The sequence below is a fragment of the Hemitrygon akajei genome, chromosome 22 (genome assembly GCF_048418815.1).
Source record: "Hemitrygon akajei chromosome 22, sHemAka1.3, whole genome shotgun sequence".
Lineage (NCBI taxonomy): Eukaryota > Metazoa > Chordata > Chondrichthyes > Myliobatiformes > Dasyatidae > Hemitrygon > Hemitrygon akajei.
In genome coordinates, this window is record NC_133145.1 from 36,289,950 (window position 1) to 36,309,314 (window position 19,365).

The 19,365-nt window shown below is 38.0% G+C and overlaps 1 protein-coding gene across 11 annotated transcripts in view; it reads left to right on the top strand.

Moving 5' to 3' along the window:
• Positions 1-19,365, top strand: part of tnrc6c1 (trinucleotide repeat containing adaptor 6C1) — a 601,775-nt gene that overhangs the window by 182,704 nt on the left and 399,706 nt on the right. The window contains exon 1 of one of the 11 annotated variants that reach the window (XM_073026004.1): positions 19,313-19,332. The exons of the other annotated variants lie outside the window; for them this stretch is intronic. The gene's annotated coding sequence lies outside the window, so the exon portion shown is untranslated. Of the gene's footprint in view, positions 1-19,312; positions 19,333-19,365 lie in introns of those variants that run through there. 11 annotated transcript variants of the gene reach the window in all.

A 19,365-nucleotide genomic window follows, 5' to 3' on the forward strand; every position in this document is an offset into this window, starting at 1 on the left:
ACATAGTTATACCTTTTTTATTTCTCAATTTCATCCATAACACCTCGCGAGATGAGTTCTCCAACATGCCCTCATGGAGCATTGCCATAACATTTTCCCTGACTAGTAACACCACCCCTCCTCCTAAATCCCTCTAACTCTGTCATGTCTAAAACAATGGAACCCTGGAATACTGAGCTAGCAGTCCTGCCCCTCCAGGCAACCATTTCTCACTAATGGCTACAATGTCATAATTCCAGGTATTGATCCTTGCCCTGAGCTCATCCACCTTTCCTACCATTCTTCTTGCGTTGCTGGATCCCAACCTGACTCCCAATCCCTCTTCCACCACTCCAAGTCCGACCCTTCCTCTCTCAACAATTCTACCAACATCCCCACCGCCAGTTTCCAATTGATCCATGTGAGAAGTTAGCAGATTAAAGAGTTTTGCTTGTATATCCCCATGTAATCCTCATTTGACAATTGCTGCTTCAGTGTCTTCCATAACCATCTAACAATGAAAAATGAAAAAAAAAACAGCAGCATGAGTATCATATCATCACTATGGCCCCAGGGGAATAGTCATCTAATGCATATGCTTCCTCTGCATTCCTGTGGTAGTGCTTTAATTTTAATGGACTTCACTCAAAGACACCAAATAATTTGCACAGGAATGCTCATCATATGCAGAGAGACCTCTAGGTGAACAGTGTGCTCATGACATGGTTTTCCAGCAGAATTCCATAGCATGGTGCCATTTAACATAGCTACATACAACAGAATTTCCAGCTCTTTTTTTTAATGCCAACACTACAAATGACAAGTGCCTAACCTCATGTAGATGTGTAAATGATCAAGTTTTAATATCAGTTAATATTTCATCAGCAACAAGAAATATGGAGTACTAGGATTCTTCACACAGAAGCTGGTTCATATATGGAATGAACTGCCAAGGACAGCGTTAAAAAGGGATTTAGACAGGTAAAAGGTTAGGATGGTGTAGAGTGATGTGGGCCAATTCTGGACAGTAGGTCAAGTTTAGATGGGCATCTTAGTCAACATCGATGAGTTGGACTGAAGGACCAGGCTCTGTGTTGTATTGCTCTTTGACTCTTATGACGTGTTTGTCCTTTACTGTTGTTTGTAGCTGCATTTTCTGGATCTGTTCTTATCTTAACAAATCTCATCAGGCAGGACTTCTTCATTGCCAAGCATTGCATGTAGACCAAACAGGAGCTACATTTTAATCAGGACAGGACGTCAGTAGTCCTCTCTGAATGAGTTAGTGACCCACTGTCATATTGTGCTGCCACTGACAAACTGATGAAGAGTTAACAAGATTTAACAACTGAGCCAAAATAATCTCAAGAGAAAGGACTCCTAAGATCTAAGTTGATAGTCTTTTTTTTCCTGTGGAAGTTAAGCACTCAAACACTTGTCCAGCTGAGAAACTTAGATAAAATATCGTTAATATTTGACATCAGTTAAACGTCATTCTTTTTAAGGCAATAACAATCTTTCAAAAGGCTGAAGTGGGCTCCATATTTTAATTTTAGGCTGCAATGTATTTCTAATAATGGGTATGGTTAAATTAAGTTGCTGGATTGGTATCCAGAGACCCAGGTTATTGATTTGAAGACATAAGTTCATATCCCACAGTAGCCACTTGTGAATTTAAATGAATTCAATTAAAAAATATCTAAAATGGAAATCTGGTGGCCATGAAACTACCTAATGCTTTAAAAAATCAACTTGATTCAACAAATATCAATCCTTGCTCAGTCTGGTCAAAGTGGTGAAATGGGAGGCTGGCTCTTCGCCCTCATCTGAAAAGACAAAATAGCCAGCCAGTTTAGCGGGAGACAACAAACAATGTAATTCGAGTGCCATCCATGCCGGTGGTGGTCACATCTCATAATCAAATTAATGAAAAACAATTATATTAAAGAAAAAAAAGACCTAACTTTCAAATAACACTATACAGAGCTTATACCAAGGCAACATTTTTAATATTTGCATCACTTTTATGATGAGTTATACCTTAGCAGTAGGACAGGGGAATGCAAGTAAAGAAGATGCTTGCGTAGGATATCCAAAAGGAGGATTTGTGGTTACAATTCTCTACCTCAATGTTTAAATAGCTGTCTTGGTATTTTTTTCAACATTTGCTTTACTAATGCATATACAGCCTCTAGTTGCCAAGTTCTACTATGCTGCTACCTTCCACCATCCAGTGTGTTGCAGATACTGTGGAGATTCCCCACCATTTCCTTTCACCAGCCACCACCCCATCATCTCCTTAGTTTCCTCAGAAACGCACGCTTGAATTTTCTCTTTCAAAGTATGTCCTTATAAGACCATAAGACACAGAGTAGGAGTAGATTTAGGTTGACCCATTGTGTCTGCTCTGAAATTTGTTTCTCTTCTCAACCTCATTTTCCTGCTTTCTCCCTCTAACCTTTTATTTCATTACTAATAATTTTTAAAAAATCAACCTTCACTTTAAATATACCCATTGATTTGACCTCCAGAGCTGTCTGTTACAATGAATTCTAGAAATTCGCCACTTTCTGACTAAAGGAGTTCCTCCTCATCTCTGTTCTAAAGGGATGTCCTTCTATTCTGAGGTTGTACCCTCTGATCCTAGATTCTCCTATGATTGGAAAGATCATCTCCACATTCACTCTATCTGGGCCTTTTAATATTCGGTAGGCTTCAATGAGATCCCTCCTTATTCTTCTTGACAAGCATAGAGCATTCAAATGCTCCTAATGCATTAACCCTTTAATTCCCAGGATCATTCCTATAAACCTCTCTGGACTCACTCCAATGCCAGCACATCCATTCTCAGATATAGGGCCCTGAACTGCTCACAGTACTCAAAATGTGGTCTGACCAACACCTTATAAAGCCTCGGCATTACATCCTTGCTTTTATATACTAGCCATCTTGGAATAATTGCTAACGTTGCGTTTGCCTTCCTTATTATCAATTCATCTGCAAGTTAACCTCTATGGAGTCTTGTACTAGGACTCCAGAATACCTTTGCACCTCGAAGTCTGAAGTCATTCCCTATTTATTTCTTCTACAAAAGTGTATGCCCATACACTTCCCTACACTGTATTTCGTCTACCACTTCTTTACCCATTCTCCTCATCTGTGCAAGTCCTTCTGCAGACTACCTGCTTCCCTCCCGCCATATATCTTTGTTTAATGCACAAAATTGAGAAAAATCCATCAATTCTCACATCCAAATTATTGAAATGTAGTGGACCCAACACCAATTCCTGCAGAACACCACTTATCAGAGGTAGCTAACCAGAAAAAGCCCCTTTTATTTCCACACTTTGCTTTCGGCCAGTTAGCCGATCTTCTATCCATGAAAATACATTTCCTGTAATACGATGGGCTCTCCTTTAGCAGCCTCATGTGTGACACCTTGACAAAGACCTTCTGAAAACCAAGTAAACAACATCCACTGACATCCTTTGTCTATCCTGCCTGTTATTTCCTGAAAGAATTCCAAAAGGTTTGTCAGAAAAGACCTACTCTTCAGAAAACCATGTTGACTTAAGCCTAATTTATCATGTGCCTCCAAGTACTCCAAAACCTCATTCTTTAAAAATGAACTTTAACATTTACCAGCCACTGAGGTTAGGATAACTGCCCTATAATTTCCTGACTTTACCTCCCTCCTTTCTTAAGCAGTAGGGTGACATTTGCAAAGCTCTTGTCCACTAGAACTACTCCATAATCTCGTGATTCTTGAAAGAACACTGTGAATCCCTCCACAATCTCTTCAGCTACCTCTTTCAGAAACCAGGGGTGTGGTCCATCTGGTTCAGGTGACTTATCTACCTTCAAACCTTTCAGCTTCCTAAGCACCTTCTCTTTAGTAATTGTGACTGCACTCACTTTTACCCATTAACTCGCTTGAATTCCCAGCATGAGGCTGGTGTCTTCCACAGTGAAGTTTGACACATTATGCTTATTCAGTTCATCCACCATTTCTTTGTTCCATATTGCTACGTTCCAGAAGCATTCCCCAGTGGTTCAATATTCTTTCTTGCTTCCCTTTTACTCTTTACTATATCTGAAAAAAATGTTTGGTATTTCCTTTTATATTATTGGCTAGCTTACCTTCATATTTCATCCTTTCTCTCCTTATTGTTTTTTTCTTGCTTTTTGGTGATTTTTAAAAGCTTCCCAGTCCTCCAGCTGCCCACTAATTTTTGCTCTATTGTATGACCCTCTTTAGTTTTTATGCTTATAGCTTTTTATATACTAACTCCTCTCTCTGATCACGGCAACTGGAAGTTGTTATCAGGTCTAAACGTTTACATGTTTAAATGCAGCAAAAGGTTAATCTTCAAAATTATCCCTACTTCCAGTTACTTTCTCCCTTTAGGTATATGAAGACCATTGAAAATTCATGTATATTTCTATAGGTTTGGTTTAATTATAAAATAATTGCTAATAAAGCAATCTTGCAAACAGGCTGAATACAGTATTTACTTGTAGTTCAAGTAATCAAACAATTCTGTCTAAGGTAAAACTTTTAATATTACCACATCAGCAATAAAAAAATTAGAAATGTCACATAATCTGAAATGATTGAACACTTTCTGCTGCATTGCCAATATGGAAATGTAATATTGACAGTGATTTGAATACTGCTTTATTCCTTTTATGCATCATTTGCATAAAGCTGGAAGATTATGTACCGTGTGCAGTGGAATAATGTATGTGTGTAATAGATGTCATATAGATGCATGAGAGGTGATGTTAAAAATTCATGACTACTTTTTAAATAATAGCATTATTTGTGTCATTTTCAAATAAAATTTGCTTTTAGATGAACTCTCAAAATATTTGATAAGGTTTTAGGTAGAAACAGAGCTCTGGCTGCTCAAAACGTGGAATTAAAATATTACATCAGTGAAGAAGCAAAAATGGGCACCTATGGCAGGCAGAAGCTGGGGCGAATCATACAGCTTTTATTTTAACCTTAATTATTGTTCTTATAAGAAGGATGCTCTGAGATTTGATTTTATCACATGAATTTACACACCAGTTTTTTTTGTTTGAATGTCTCTACCTTAGTTGCAGCACTAAACATTGACAGATCTGTTGTGACCATGTTTAATCATTGTGAAGCTGCTCTGTGTTCAGAAACCATGGAGAATGGTTCCCAATTACTAAGCTTTAGATGGCTATGAAATGCTGAGAATGGCTAATCAATAAATTGAATGGAGTCTGGGCTATCCATTCTACCAGGACTTTAATTACAGCCCCAGTAATAGAAATTGCTGAGATTTGGATTTTTCCATGAAATTAAATTAACCCTTTAATCACCACTGTCTTTTGGCTGTTAATAAATATTTAGTACAAAGTTCGGTTAATTTCAGTAGAATCTGGAGAAGTGGATTACTGGGTGATGAATCCAGCGAGCCATTTCTTTGTTACAAAGGCACCCACATAAAGTGTAAGCTTGAGCTGTGTATATTGAACTGAATGTTTTATTGCGCATATAAAATATTTACAGCTCGTCATAGTGCCGTGTAGCGTGTGATGCTTTCTTACTCATTTCAAGGGCATTGGGAACATTATATTTATTGTCTTATTGAGCAAAGCTGACCTATCTCAAATCAGAAGAAAGAATTTATCATCTCACTTGATATGCATTGTTTACCAGGTGCAGAACCAATATGAATAATGAGGCATCTTAAATAAATATTTTGGGAAGTTTATTAAAAAATGAAATTCCAATTAAATTTTGAAAAATATTGAGTTTTTGTTTGCTCTTTGGAGTTTGCTTCTAAATCTTAAATTACATTAGAAATTTGTAATTGCTTTTTTGCTGAACTAAATATATTTTGTTTATTTGTGGCATTGCCAATATTAGATTGAAAAGGAATAAAATGAATTGACAAAATATAGGTAAAATTACATAAATCAAATTAACTGTAGAATTTTGGGGCACAATAGATATTCCTAATGCATTTGCATGACTATAGACTAAAAAATATTGTGGATGCTAGATATGTGAAATAAACAGTAATTCTGGAATTGCACAGTTGGTCAGGAAACAGCAAAGAAAGAGTTCACATAACAGGCCAGTGACATTTCATCAAAGCAGACAAAATGTTAAGAGATAAAACAAACTTCAAGATCCAGGAAACAGAAGAGGGGAAAGAATAAAAGGAAGCATATGCCATTGGACAGAGAACTGAAAGACTAAAAGAAAAAAGGGAATTTTATGAAAGACAAAATAAGGTGATAATTGGACAAGAGATGGTCAGCAGAGGCATCAACTATTGTATGGAAGCCGACATTGAGCCTATATGGTTGTAACATGCCTGTTCAGAAGAGGTGCTGTTTCATGAGCTTATGTGAAAATCGACTGCTTTGTCTTGAGGCCAAAGTAGTCAATGAAGTAGAATAGAGGATTAAATATAACATCAGGTGATCAGATGTGCGGGGAAAGAAACAATTATCGAAGTGGCTTATGGCCATTCCAATACACAGGAGTGTGATAAGACCAAAGTCAGACTACAAATAGTTCACCTTGTGCAGCTCTGACCACGACACCACAGAACATTGTGATAATACAAAATAGATTTCTGACAGTATAGTCACTGCTCAAGAACTATAATTCTGAGGAGATTATGTCTTTTTTTTTAATGAAGGATACTTTTGGGAAGTTTAACCAAGGAAAAATGTGAGATACCAGAACAGGATAACCAGAAAGGATAAGTTGCCATTAGAAGAGAGGTCCGTAGCTATAGCGGGCAGAGTTTGTTCATATCTGGAAGGAATAGTGGAGAACTTGAAAAAGAAGATTTCGCTCAACAAATGAGTGAGTCCGGAACTCACCACATAAAAGGCTAGAAAAGGCAGAAATCCTCACCATATTCGATGAGCATTTGAGGAGCAATTGAAAAACTATCTCCAACCTGTCAGTGGACGAGAAGCTGGGAACTGTGAATGTTTCAAAGTCCATTTTTAGCTAGAATGAACCATATAGGAGACTCTTCTTTCCCATAAACATCTTTGATGTCAATATAATTAAAAGAAATGCAAATAAACTTCACCCATGAAGTATGTTTGAGGTTCTGAATGGTGGGTGGCGATCAGGTAAGCAGGTTGCTGTTTCTCCTGTGGAAAATAACGAGGGATGGGGAAGTAACTTCTTAGCTGATCTTAGTGCAATGGTGGAGGGAACCATTCCTTTGAAATGCTGAAAGGTGAGGGGGAAATAATGTCTGATTGCTGGCATTTTTGGAAATGGTCTAAGGCAGTTATTAGTAGAGAGTTTATTTATTTTTATATAGAGATACAGCACAGTAACAGGCCCTTCTGCCCCAATGGGCCTGCACCTCCCAATTACACCCATGTGACCAATTACCAACAAAATGCTGAAGGAACTCAGCAGGTCAGGCTGCATTTATGGAGAGGAATAAAGCACTGATGCTTTGGGCCAACACCCTTTATTTGGACTGGAAATATTCCTCCAGCCTTTTGCGTGTGTGTTACTCTGGTTTTCCAGCATCCGTAGAGTCCCTTGTACGTATGTGACCAATTAACATGCTAGCGTGCGTCTTTGGGATGTGGGAGGAAGCTGGAGAAAACCTGTGCAGCCACAGAGAGAATATACAAACTTCTTTCAGACAGCTACAGAATTGAACCCAGGTCACTGGCACTGTAATAGTGTTAAGCAGCCACTACGCTACCCTTCTACCCTACATTGTTGTTAGGGATCTAGAAGGTGAAGGCAAGAGGAACCATTAGGGGAAAGAATTAGAGCAGAGCTGTAGAAAATGAAACTTGCCTGTTTACTGTTCTTACACTTGCAAGATCATTATTTTGCTATAGCTTTCCCATCTGTATTTAGTTTCTTGCTCTCTCTGTTGTCTACTCGTTTCCTTATTGTTTTTGTTGTTTTCTTTCACATTTTTTTCTTTTGTTATCCCCTGAATTGACCCAAATCCACTCAAGCTTGGGTATATCTAAATTTTTCCCCAGTTAATCACTCCTTCAAATTCTTTTCAGAAACGAAAGGCTCTCTCTCTTGCCAATATCCTATATTTTAAATGATGGACTGAAAATACCTCAGGTTAAGTAGAGATATAAGCCATGAACTGTTCTATTTTACAGGCAACAAGTGAATTTACTGTTAAAATCAACACTTCCTTGGCCATGAACTACAATAGTAGCATGACCATTTTTTTAGGCACCCATACTCTGCTGCCAGTATATTACCCATCACATTGTACTGCTTCACTTTAGCTCAACAACTCAATAGGAACTTGCCATCTCATGAAGCATGCTTAGAGCCACCAGCCCTGCAAGGTCCAATATTGAGTTTGGGTTGTTTGCACCAATCTTGCAGTTCCTAGATTAGAAAACAAGAGTTTTCAAATTGATAGCCAGGAAAATAGCTTTACGTATTACTACCTCTCTCTTCTGCATGCCAGTTTTTAATTTTTGGGGTTAGCATCAAAACTTCTCATGTTCAAAAGTTCAAAGTAAATTTTATTATCAAAGTATATATGTGTCACCATATACAACCCCGAGATTAATTTTCTTGTGGGTAAACTCAACAAATCTATAATAGAATCGGTGAAAGACCACTCAGCTCTGGGCGTTCAACCAGAGCGCAGAAGACAACAAACTGTGCAAATGTAAAAACAATAATATAAATAAATAAGCCATCACTATCGAGAAATTGAGTCCTTGAAAGTGAGCCCATTGGTTGCAGGAACATTTCAATGAAGAGGTACGTGAAGCTGAGTGAAGTTATCTCCATTCGTTCAAGAGCCTGATGGTTGAGGAGTAATAACTGTTCCTGAACCTGATGGTGCAAGTGCTGAGGCTCTTGAACCTTCTTCCTGATGGCAACAGTGAGAGCATGTCCTGGGTGGTGTGGTTTCCTGATGATGGATGCTGCTTGCCTCCAACAGAGTTTCATGTGGATGTGCTCAACGGTTGGGAGGGTGAATAGTGAAAATGATAATCACCTTCCTCTGGGTTTTCTTACATTGTGGAAACATGAGAGGGAGAAAAAATCTTCCAAGTAAACATATCTGAGTTGGAATAAAATATTGTTGAGGGTCACCTGCAAGTCAATTTATGAGATTGCTGTGGAATAGGCATATTGAGCCTTTTAGGTAATAGGCTGTGTTGAATTTATTGGACAGTACATATTATAAGAGTAGAAAGCGTGCTATTCATTGTAGTGTCCTTGGAAGCACGATATCAAACATGAAATGCCTATGAACTGCTGAAGTCAATGGCATCAAAAAGCTATTTCCTCTTCAGAGCCAGCTGGTGAGCTGTTACAGGTAAGGCTAATAGAATGTTTAATTGATTGTATGGCTTGATGTGGCAGCATGCTACTCACAATTAAATTCTTTTTTATTTGGCCTTAACTGAGATATGATCGGTTGATTTAAAAGAACATGGGAGCTCTTATAGAGAAGAAATCAATCACTTCCATTTTCAAATTAGGTCAAATGTGATAGCAGAGGCATTTAGCTACTTAAAAATAGAACTACTGCAAGTTTAGGGAAAAGCCACTGTATCAGTGAAAAAGTTGAATATTCAATTAGCACTAAAGTTATCCCCAGAACTTGGGAAAAAGACATTATTATCTTATATTCTTAAGGAAGTGATGGATCAAAGCCTTGTCGCTGAAGACTGACCAATGTTGCTTTTAAACTGGGCACCATGGTAGTGTCGCGGTTAGTGCATCACTTACGGCTCAGAGAATTCTGGAGTTTGGAGTTCAGTCCCAGCACCATCAGTATGGAATTTGTAGGTTCTCCCTGTGAGCTGAGTGTGTTTCCTCCAGTTTCCTCTGAGTCCAAAGATGTAGCAGTTAGTAGCTTAATTGGCCAATGTAAATTGTCTGTGATTAGGCTAGTGTTAACTAGGTGGGTGAGAGGGGCCTCTCCTGCACTGTATCTCAAAATAAATGAAATAAACTGTAGTTTAGATTTCCACTTCTATTTGCTTGATATGCACTTGGAGACCAGAACTAAAATAATCAAGTACGTCAAACAGTTTTGTTCAGGATGAAAACTCCATTAATATTGTTAGATGATTATTAAATATAATACATCACTCTGCCAGGTTGATGCTCTAACCTAAGTTTTTGGATGGTAAAATAGAATTTGCACGGTAAAGGTGTGGGACTTAGTTCACGATTCTCAAAGGATTTTGTATGAGGAATACTTCAATCAAATATGTTGCTACTTTATATTCAGTTATATGTGCATCATTGCTCACACAAGGGCTTGGTATACCCTTCATAAACTATAGCTGGATATTGTCTCCAGCCACGTCACTGCCTGATTGACAACATTCACTCACAGATACTCCATCATTAAATGAATTTGCATACATGACATTGCTATCTCCTCCACACATGATAGATAATGATGTGAAGCCAGCATATCTTTCATGGGATGCTTTCCAGGCATGTGACCTCGAAGTGCATGCCATTTGAAACCTTTCCTGTGCCCTGTACAATGTCACCTTGCAGTACGTCTACAATTATTTTTCCTGTGTTGTCAGCAATTATTGCATTCAACATTGGTTCCATAAGCAAGATTGAGGAGCATCTGTGCAGCTGAGCACTGCTATTTCATTTTCTGCAGGAGAATTATTAAGCTCTGCTTGGAAGTGTGCTGCTGCAAAACAAACCATACCTATTTTTGACTGAAGCCAAGGGCCAGTTTTAACATTTACGAGAGTTGGGAAAAGATGTTTTCACTCAACTCTTGCCCAATCTTGACATTAAAATAGACTGAATTTTTACAGGTTTCCAAACCAAAACAAGGGAACACCAATAATAAGACTGCTAGTGATTTTATGGACATTAAAAGGAACTAAAAATGTTTATCTCAATGGCTCTCCCTTTTGGAACATGGACGTCCGATTAGGGTAGAAGTTGATGATCTCACAGGCAATGCCAATTTCAGAGGATGCTCCCACACTGCTAAAAGTTGTCTCAAAATTTCCACCTGATCTTTAGTACTCCCTAATCCGGTTGATGCTCACCCTTAGTTTCTGAAGGCTAGAATGCTCCACTTCATTCAGACTATGAACTTCTCAACCTATAATGGATCTCAGTAAGTGTTTGGAAGCAGGCTTTCCCAATACAGGGAATCAATGCCACCTTAAGTTCTAGTATGAGGTGGACAAAGGTCATGTTGGCGAAGAAATTACAAGAACACCCTGGAATTCAGCTTTTTTTTTTGTATGTACAGGGTTATCCAATTCATAGCCTGGAGTTGGAAGGTTATTATTTTACTCCCTACCTCCGAGAAGTCAACCAAAAGTCCTGAGGTGATACCCTAATGCAAGGCCATGAAGTGTTGCACTGTCGGGAGGCCATCTTTGACAGGAGACAATAATCCAAGGCAACTGTTTCCACTCACTGATCAATATTAAAGATCTCATGGCACTATCTGGAAGAATAATATGGGTGTCTATGCACAAATTTCCTGGCACAATTTCAACTACTTAAATTAGCCGCAAAAAAAAGTCAAGAAACTCAGGAAACGTAACATTTCAATTCATGTTCTTCTGTCACTGAGCTTTTGTGTCTACACACTGGGAGTTAGAGAAGTACCACATGTTTTCAGAACCTGTGTGTGAATGCTATTCTACATATTCAGATGCTATGTATTACGGATTTAACATCAGTGCAAAAAATTCACAATCTCTTTACAATGGCACTCTAAAACTACAAGCTATTGTTCTTCCATCTGAAGATCCTCAACAATTTGCAAAATATGACAATCTGTATTAAAATCATAGACCAGCAGGGTTCCCCTGTTAATCAAGAGGACCCTTTACTCACTTTGAAGTCTTTGTGTGGGAAATTTATATCTGCAGGTTTCAGTTCATAGGAGAGTTGATCTGCTTATGGAAAGCGCCTTACTGTAGCAAACACAAGATAAAAGTGTTGGAAAGCAGCCTAAATCATAACAGGCATGTTGCCTCAATTGATTTGGCAGGAGAGTTAGGTAAAGTTTCTGCTTTAGATGCGAATGGTGATCTGAAGGCAAATTTAGCAGGTTTTAAGATATTACTATTCAAATAGCATTTGTTTATCTTTGTATGCAAAATCTTCCATGAACCAATGTAATCAATTAACATATTAAAATGCAAATACTTAAAATTTTAATTTTAGAAGATCTTTTGGCTATAATCATGTGTTAGTTTGGTGGATTTTGATGAACATGGCCACAGCTAGTGTGCATCTTAAATCTTTGTGTTCATTCACTAAACATAAGTTGATTTTAATTTAGTAAAAATAATACAAACTCAGGCATTTACTGTTGGAATGGGATACGGCTGTCAACTTTTTAATGAAGGTCAATAAATATATATTCATTCTTTTTGAGAGCCTGTCATGGGTGTCCACGTGGCCAAAACAAACACAGCTTAATTTTCACCTGGCAGGGCTCTGAACAAGTGCCACTAACATAAACTCCCAATCATGATAAATTTTCTGTGGGGACTCGTGCAATCCAAAGAGGAAGAGGTGGAGTACAGTGGGAATAGTTTCTAGTCCAATATATTTAAAACACACTCAAAAGATTATAATCACTAAATTTGTGATAACTCTAATATTGGCTGTAACTCTTTGCATTATTGCAATATTTTCAGTAAATTTCACCAAATCAAATCAAAGCAACTAAGCCAAACCTTCAGTCTGATGCTTATGCACTTTAGTTTGCTTAACTTGGTCAGTATGAGGGACTATTGCAGATGTGAATTTGACACTTAAAGATAAATGCGGTATCTGTATTTTTTCTCTTAGGTCTGGCTGAAATAGGTCAGTGAATGGATTAGTCTGTTCTACCATTGTGTTTTGAGATTCTGAAATCCAATATTATCTAGACCAATAGTAATCTCTTAGATGAAAGTTCAGAAGAGAGATTTAATCTTCTTGCTTCAGTTGATTGATTTGCTGCATTTAAATGAGTCTTAGCTAATTCACATTGGAGACCAGATTCCTTTACACTTTACAATTTAGAATTCTGACAAAGCATCTTGAACCTGACAAGTTAGCTCTGTGTTAAGGATTTTCAGCATTTTCTGTCCTTAGATTTCCAGCAACTGCAACTTTTTATATTTACCTTGCATTAGATATGAAGTTTGAAATTTTAAAATTAATTTTATAGTTACTGTATCTAGAAATTCATCGACACTTCTTAACATTAGAAAAAAACATGGCCCAGTGGTTGATTATCTGTGATTCTTGGAAGTGAATTTCAGAAGCTGAACACAAGACATAGCTACTAAGATGGTACAAGCAGTACTAGCAATCATGCACCAATTTTCCCCCAACCATCACCTCCCCTTGTTCTGGTGATGAAGTTCACTTAATTGCATGTAATGTAGAGAGAGATGGCTGTGAAAGTGAGAAAAGAGAAACAGAGGGGAATGTTTTAAATGAAGTATCATTGGAGACCACATCTTGTACACAATATGCACTTGGGTAAAATGTGGCCACCTTTTTAAAGAATCACACTGTGATAAAATATGGTGCGTTTGGAAAGAGGCATCCATCATTAAAGGACCCTCACCATCCAGGATATACAACAGCCTCAAGGCATTACTAATCGGAGAGGAGGTACAAAACCTGAAGACCAACACTCAGTGTTTGAGAAACAGCTTCTTCCCCTCAATCGTTAGATTTCTGAATAGTTCATGAACCCATGAACATGGCTTTGTTATTCAATTTTTGCACTACCCATTTTACTTTTGTAACTTAGAGTAATTTATATGACTAATACTGTACTGCTGCCACAAAACAACATACAGTATTTCACGACATAAAACCTGATTCTGATTCTGCTATCAGGACAAATATTCTTTAAATTCATGTTTTAAAGGACCACATTACATTTATCAACTACTTTTAGATTTTAAATTATGAATCTTGTAACAATAAAATAAATAGAAAGAAGACAAGACCAATAGCTATAGACATTGAATGTTTACACTCACATGTATCTATATAAAGAGTAGCATTATTGGCATTGCAGCTACTGTAGCTATTGCAAATGCCACTTTTGAAATGGCATTGGAGAGCTGCGAAGGTACTGATGGATTACAAACACAAATTGAGCCAATTATTCAAAGAATAGACTCAATTAGCCAAAGTCCAACAATGTTCTAAGTGAGGAGGCTAATGTCAATAGAACTGAATTTCAAATAGTTTCAAATAAAGTGCACCAATGAACTATTTGTCGTTCACATTCAATAAATTTTTGAACAGTATAAGCAACAGCAAAGCCTTTGTTTTCCTTGATGACCACAGTAAACAGCTTTTCATTGCAAGCATTCAGAAGTATAGCTGATATTGGGTCAATGTGTTTCCACTTGTTAATGTAAATTCACCTGCTTTCTCTGATTTAACACACTGTAAATTGTAGCCAAAGAATCATACTCGATGATTTCATTTCCTACTTCCGGCACCATAAACCTTTGACTTCCCCAGGGATCTTTCCTTTATCCCACTTTTGTTCCTAATGTATCTTGAACTGCCTTTCTTAACACGATATATGTTTATTCTAGAGGTACCCTGGCTAACCTCCCACCTTCAACCAATTGAAACAAATTCTCCAACCCTCATACGTCCAGTACTTGTTGATTTAAACTGTTTCATTGTGGTGAACTACATATACCTGTCTGGACACGCCCCCTGATGACTGCTCCTGTGGCTCCTCCCACAGACCCCTGTATAAAGGTGATGGAGGTCTGAGCCCGGCCTCTCAGTCTCCAGGATGTAGTATGGTGGTCACTCACTGCTTGTTCCTTCTTCCAGTCAATAAAAGCCGATATCTCGCCTTTACGTCTCAGAGTGAGTTATTGATGGTGCATCATTCATACAGTACATGGCCTCATTTGCTCCACCCCCTCCCACCCACACACAAATGCTCTTTTGGCCTTAGCAACCTCCCCAATCTTTTTCCTTGAACTCTGATTTTAACTCCTCCTCCTTCAGTGACCACACATTCAGTTGGTCAATCCTAAACTCTGCAGTTCCCTTCCTAAAATTTTTTACCTTTTTTTCTTTTCTTTAATATGCCATATGAAAGCACTTTGTCCTGATTTTTGCTCTTGTCTTGTCCTCTGGGGCACAGTAGTGAAGCTTAATCCAAATTATTATTTTTTTCATACTCTGTAATGAGGGCACCTGTTGGAAGTAAAAGGGATCCTTTGTTCTTGTTGAAAAAAAATAATTTCTCTCATATAAATGGTAACGATTAATTAATTCTTAATATGATTACTGTATATTATATGCTCTACTCTGAGTTATTTTAAAGTATCATTCCTTCAAGAATTATGTCATATGACCAAATGCTCAGTTGATTAAGAAGATTAAAGCTTTGATTGAAGGCTTGCTAAGGCTTTGATTGAAGAGTATTAATAATAAGGAGTGGTTGGACAAACTTAGATATTTTCTTCTGGAATATCAGAGGCTGAGAGGTGATCCAATGGAAGTATATAAAACTATGAGAATTAGAGAGCCAGAATCCTTCTCCCAGGCTTGAATACTAGGCAGCAAAAATTTAGGATGGAGGGAAGTTAGGGGGAGATGGGATTGAGTTTAATTTGGCCTCATTGTTGGCTGAAACATCATGGGATGAGAGGCGTGATCCTGTGATTTACTGTCCTATGTTCTACGTTCTCTAGTTTCACAACTAGTTTGTTGAATGCTCTGAGCAGCAGTCAGTAAAGAGTTCCTCGAATACATGCATCTTGCTTGAGGTCTTCATGACTTGTGTGCAAATATCCACGTTGCAAATGACCTTGTTAAAACTTCATCAAGCTTACGAACTTTTACAAAGATCAACGTGGCCTTGGGTGTTGCTCACAAGTAAGAGAAAATCTGCTGATGCTGGAAATCCGAGCAACACACAAAATGCAGGATGAAGGGTCTCAGCTAGAAACATCGACTGTACTTTTTTCCATAGATGCTGCCTGGCCTGCAGAGTTGCCCCAGAATGTTGTTGGATGTTGTTCAGATATTTTTGACTTGCTAGTCAAACTTTTATGAAATTGAGTGTTGTTGCCTTTTTTTCCATTTAGAAATGAGTGTTATTGACTTTTTTTCCATTTAGAAAATAGGCACATGTAAACAGTTTCACTCTTATAATGTGTCAAGAAATCATCATGCTGTGGCACACACAGGACTCTAAAGCGGTAATCATGTAAAATTTCCTCTTGCTGTTTTCTGTATTCATTCTGTATTTTTCTGCACTCAGCTACCACTTTGTTAGTTGTCTCCTATACACAATGAAGTGGCCACCAATTACATGCTCATGGTCTTCTGCTGCTGAATCCCATTCATCTTAAGGTTCAGCATGTGGTGCATTCAGAGACACTCTGCTGCACACCACTTTTGTAAAGTGTGTTTACTTAATTTGCTGCCACCATCCTGTCAGCTTGAACCAGTGGCATTCTTTTCTGACCTTTCTCAGTAACAAGGTGTCTTCACCCTCAGAAATGCCACCTACTGGATGCTTTTTTGTTTTTCACACCATTTTCTATAAACTCGAGCAAGAGTTCTCAGACTTTTTATGCCATGGACCAATGCCATTAAGCTAGGAGTCCATGGAACCCCTGCTCTGGAGACAGTTGTCCATGAAAATCCTACATCAGCAGTTTCTGAGATACTCAAGCCATCCCATCTGGCACCAACAATTATTCCAATGTCGAACTCACTTAGATCACATTTCTTCCCAATTCTAATGTTTGGTTAGAACAATAGCTGAATCTCTTGAGCATGTCTGCATACTTTTATGCATTGAGTTACTGCCACATGATTGGCTGATTAGATATTTGCATTAATGAGCAAGTGTACATCGCAGGTATATTGAATAAAGTGGCCACTGAGAGTATATTTGATGTCAACCTATTTTACAAATGGGCTTTGAGTTGAGCTAACCTTATTTTAATAGTTTCCTTCTAGACAGCTAGGGCTACAATACTCCCTTGCATTTTTATTATGATACTTGGTATTGTTTCCCTCCTTTGAAAAATTATTGCAGGGAAGCTATGTGATTCATCATGGCTGTACCATTGCATGTTCTGGACAGAAGTGGTCTACCTCTTCTTTCATCTTTGATTCTCTTATTGCAAACGCCCGCTGGCTCCTATTTTGCAACGTGCAAGTGTTAGTATTGAAAGATTCTTCTGGAAAAGCACAGAGGCCAAAACTGGTTGACGCCATTTATAGAAACTGACTGGCCTCTCATTTAACATCACAATCTATTTGATTCCTTTCATTGCTTAATGACCTACTGGGTGAAAAGAAAATCTGCAAGTAGTTCTGTATCTAAGTATATGAGACATGAATTTTGTAACTTTGCAAAGGTCATTGTGGAATCCCCAGATAAGTTTGATTGTTCATGGTGGAGAGGTGATTTGTTCATGTGATGTTATAGTTACTCCATCCTCTTTCTTTGCTCACTGTTAGATTTGAGTTCACTGGAAGGGTGGCAAGGGTGGCAGTTAATTGGGCATTCTTGCATAAAGCAGCCAAGATGCAATTGACTGTTCCTAATTGACTTTTCACAGGCTCTGGGTTTTTGATCCAGCAGGATTAGTTGTCATTTTCTGGATATTTAATGCCTGGTGGAATTTAATATCCTTGCTGCTCCGAGATATAGCTCTGTATCTGGCAGAACAAGCACAGTTTATGCTTCAAGTCAATGGACACCATTATAGAAGCCAAGGAAACAGCTCTGCCCCCACCATATAGCACATTTAGTGACACCAATAGGGGATGAATTTCTAGGCAACAATACTTTAAAATACTCTGCAGATTCACAGCAAATGTTGAGTTGGTGATGACATTTTTCAAAATAGTCATAGTTTGCACTGGAATACCATTTGCCTCCAAAAGGAAACCTTGTGCAGGTCTCCAATTTTAGATGCATGTATCTACAGACATAGCTAAAGTACTTTGTGGGAGAAATCTTATCACTCAATTAAGAGACTGCAGAGCCAAGTCACGGTCCCAAAACTTTATTCTGAGCAAATAATGTGGTCACACTCACTGAAGTATTGCTACGTAACAGGTGGGACGGGAGGGGGGTGGGGGGGGAGGAGGTGTTCCTGCTTTTCAGCAGGGATATTAAACCAAGGTACAGTAAGTTTTAAGTTACCCTTCTGAAAGGAGGCCACCCATTCCATTCGTTTTCAGTGCATTATCTAGAATCAGATAGTGAATTGTGTTACACTGCCACTTTTGCATAAATACATAGTCTAAACTGCTAATTTGAAATGTCTGTGAAACCGGGTGCTAAGTATATCATAACCTAGCCAAAGTATTTTGTTTATTATATAATGGCTGTAGAGTATTTTATTGTTTTCACATTGAAGCTCGGCAGACATTGTATTGTTGGCTAATTTACTGATTTGGATACAGCAGAGGAATTTGTTACTGTTATTTTTGCACAAACCTCAGTTATTTTGGTTGGCTTCAGGGATGCAAGAAATTTAATCAGTTTGGAACCAAATATGTTTAAATATTTGCCCAGGTTTCAATCCTGAAAGTCTAGCTCATAAAACTGCAGATTAGCCTTTGCTGTAACTTTATTACTGTGTAGACTTATAGTGGAGCTCCATAAATAATATACAGATTTTCAGGAGCTGATTAAATTCTGTGTAGTAAAATGTAGAGGAAGTGAGGAGAAGCATGACTTAAAAATAAGTACATTAGAGTTCATTTATTAGATTGCAGCCTGTGGCATCGAGCAGATGGGTTCTACCTCATGAAATCTAAACACATATGAAGAAGGGAGCTGCATCTATCATCTTATCAAAATCAGTAAATGCAGGAGTCAGCCTTTGTACTACATTGATAATAAATCAGGAAATGTTCTTAGGGGTTTATTTGCAAAGGTTTGATGGTGTTATTGTTTTATAGGTGTTTTCCTGCTTTTATTGTTGCTTATGCTGAGTAAAGGATTCTTAGTTTTAGCAGGCATTCCAAATATAAACAATGTAAAAAATGCAAAAAGGTTAATCTAATATTATGCTCAAAATTAGAAATGTGGTGTGCATCAAGGCAGTTCAAAGTACACAGCATTTTCTGCAAAATTGGCTCTTTGTTCTCTGAATCACTCTATTTTCCTGCCTCTCTTTTGCTACTTTTGACTTCCTCCTTCTCATCATTCATACACCTGGGCACAATTTCTCTCAAGCTGAAGCTTAGCCCAGCGCTTTGTTTCTGTGCCATATTGTGCAAAAGTGAGACACACCTGGCCATATGGCCAGGATAAAGCTGTCAAGATCACTGCAAAACATTTGCAGAATGAGGTAAGTGGATATCTTATGTGTACAGCTGCCTAT